The following is a 3,331-nucleotide window of genomic DNA, read 5'->3' as shown; positions in this document are numbered from 1 at the left end:
ATCACCTGGAGGCTTTATACGTGCAAAATTTCACTTATAAGATGTCGCGAAAAGGCCTTCTACGTACAAAAGTGGAGGCGATATGCGTGCATATATTATGTGATGAATAATAACATACAATACGAGTGTATAAATATTCTACCGAACCAACCTGTGATCTTTTGCGACTTAACTTATGATAACAAATGTTGATTTGACAGCTGCTACGAATTGATGCGACTTACTTTGTACGAGTGTACGGGACGAAACAAAATGTATAAATGAACTCAGAAAAGAAGTGTTTTATGCGAGGAAACTCATCAAACTGATGAGTTTATCCACGGTGTTTTGCGGATTTGATGTAATTAGTATGAATAAACGAGTTGAAACGTGAACTTTAATGCGATTTCTGGTTGTCTGGGCAGCCCCATGACTTGTGTCCTACACCTAAAGCAGATCACGGGTTGCTCGTATATGGTCAGTGAGCATACTGACCAACCAACCTTGATCTTACCTACCTTAGCGGACTTATTTGCGTCCGCCACAGGTGGCTTTACTAAGGACTGTTCATTTAAGAAAGCTCGACCAACCAGTCTTCATAATTCTTTATAGATCTTTAACCAACGATGACGATCGCTAACGGTTCAAATCGAATCTATATCGATCGCTATCGAAAATCACTGACTGGTTGACATGGAGTGGACACCTAAATATTAGCATTTTGGTGTAAAAATTCCATAAAAACAAATAAAATTTTGTTTCAGTGTGATCTCAAGTGTTTATTTTGACAGCAGACAAAAGTTGACATAAAATAATTATAAATTCTAAACGATGGGTCGAATTGACATGGCGACTCTCAATTTTTTTCTGCACAAATGGTGTACAGAAAAACTGCCGTTCCGAGATTTGGCTTAAATCGCGAAGTGTCCAAATTGAATTTTTTCAACGCTGTGGCCAAAACAGATATTCCTGACGACGTACGATACATCCCAACAGAAAAATTTGGGAAAAATGATTTGGTATGGCAAGCAATTTGCTCCTGCGGTATGAAAGTACTACATATTTCACGACGGGTTCAATCAACGGCGAAAATTACAAAACTGAATGCATTAAAAAATGGCTTCTGCCCATCTACTGAAAGCATACCATGCCTCCATTGTTTTTATCAGACCTAGCATCGGCTCACTATGCTTTAGCTACTTTGGAGATGCTCAAGAAGGAATAAGTCGAATTTGTAGAAAAATGATCGAATCCATCAAATTGCTCAGAACTACGCCTCATTGAAACATATTGGGCAATAATTAAACGGCATCTTAAGAAAGATGGAAGAGAAGCAAGCTCCATCGATTTTTTCAAGAAAATGTGGTCAGCAGTTCGAAAAGTCCCGAAAAAAGTTGTGCAGAATTTTATGGGAGGTATCTAAAGAAAAGTAAGAGCATTCTCCAGCAATGCTCAATAAATGTTCAAATTTATGTGAATTTGATCGAAATTACGTTGATTTCCATGTATTTTAGGTAAACTCATGAATTTGTTCGAAAATAAACAGTTTACTGTAAAAAACACGTGTCCAATTTCTTAAATGAACAGTCCTTAAGGCCACCTGAGTTCCTTCCGGACCTTTCCGTAGCTGAACGGCAGCGGTGGGCACATGTACCTCGCACTGTTGCCGCAGTGCCGTGACGAGCTCTTCTGCGTCGGTGATCTCGTCAAGGTGCATCACCTTCAGAGTCACTGCCTGCGTTAGAGCCCTCACCTCGACACCCTCGCCAAGGACCACTTCCGCCAAACTTTTGTAGGCGGCGCCCTTGTGCTCCTTGTCGCGCTTGAGCTCAAGGATCATTTCACCTGTACGAGTGCGTCTGACACTGCGTACGTCGGCTCCTAGATCTGCGAGCTTCGCGTCGCTGCGCATCGCCTTCAAGACTTCCGAGTACTTGGACTCTTCCGTCTTAATGATGATCGCATCACCCTTTTCGCGCTTGGCACCTACCCTCCTACCTTTCTTCGGCCTGGTATCCCTGCGCTCCTGTACTTCATGCTTCTTTTTCTTCTTCTTCCGCTCTACGGTTGTCCAGGAAGCGACCGCCCCCCCCCCCTGATCCGTCCTAACCTGTGGTGATTGAAGACCTCTCAATGGTCGCAACCCCCTGTTCCCATCAATCCGTGAGGGGCCAGCATTTTCGGGCCGACCCTTCTCGGCTTTCCGGGACGCCTGGCTGGGGTCCGATTTTCCGGCACTTCTGCCGACTTTCGGGGTTTATATTTGCCTGGCCTTGCGAGCGCCGTCGGGTAGCTCCTCCCCTGACAGCTGCCTCGCACGGTTCTGCGATTGCTTGTTGTAAGCATTCGCTTCCGCACTTTTGGGGCTACCCGCGAAAACGAAGGGCTCCGTCTGGGTAAACTTCGGCACCTTCAATTCCACGGGTTCTGCCGCTGCTACAGTCGCCATGGATTCAGCATGGTTCTGCTTGGCCGCAAACATCGACTTACGAAGTCTGAACAGGGCCTGCTTAAGGTCCTTGCTGATGTTAGACTTCGAGGACGCAAAGTCAATGATGGAGTCAAACTGCTGTGCAGCCACTTCCATCGCAGAGAGCCCATCTCTACTTTTATTGATGGTCCTCATCAACCACGCTCCTTCCATAACCTCACGTTAGTCGGGGATGAAATATGGTGTCCAGCACTGGCACTACGTGCACTGCTGCCTCCTCCTGCTTCCGCTCTCCTCAACGGAGACCTAGCTAACCCACTTCTTGCGAAGGGGTTCGCTTCCCTATTACTGCTACCAGCGCTATTACTGCTGGTTTGATTTGAATTTGTACTCATTATGGATCCCACGAGTAGCACGGGAAATGAGGTCCACTACGCCAGAGCCCTGCATTAACGCGGTAAGGGACAAATTACTGTGAGGGGTGCCCAGGTGCCCCACAGGCTCCGTTAATGGCCAAGCATCTTTTCACCCCCTCGACCCCTCATTTCTCAGCACGTTTTTTCACTTCACACCTTGAATTGGGGTTACCCTGTTTGGTGGACTCTTACCACCGGAACAGGTCATCAGTAGTTCTATTCTAAGCCGGAAACTACACAGCAACAGGACCACTACCTTCTGATGGTTAAAGTGCGACATAGACTTTCCGTTGTGAACAATATTCGGTACCGGTGTCCACCACGGGACAATCTGGAAAGACTCAAACTACCCGAAGTCGCAATTGATTAAGTGCAAAGCATTGAAGCAACGTTGTCGAATGAGGGATAGCTCTTGAGGACTGGTGGTCTAGTATCAAAGCAGCCATTAACAACGCAGCATAAGGTGTCTACCGTACACCTGGAGATCACATCAGCAAACAGAATC

Source organism: Aedes aegypti, chromosome 2 (genome assembly GCF_002204515.2).
Source record: "Aedes aegypti strain LVP_AGWG chromosome 2, AaegL5.0 Primary Assembly, whole genome shotgun sequence".
Classification (NCBI taxonomy): domain Eukaryota; kingdom Metazoa; phylum Arthropoda; class Insecta; order Diptera; family Culicidae; genus Aedes; species Aedes aegypti.
This window is presented reverse-complemented; position numbering follows the sequence as displayed.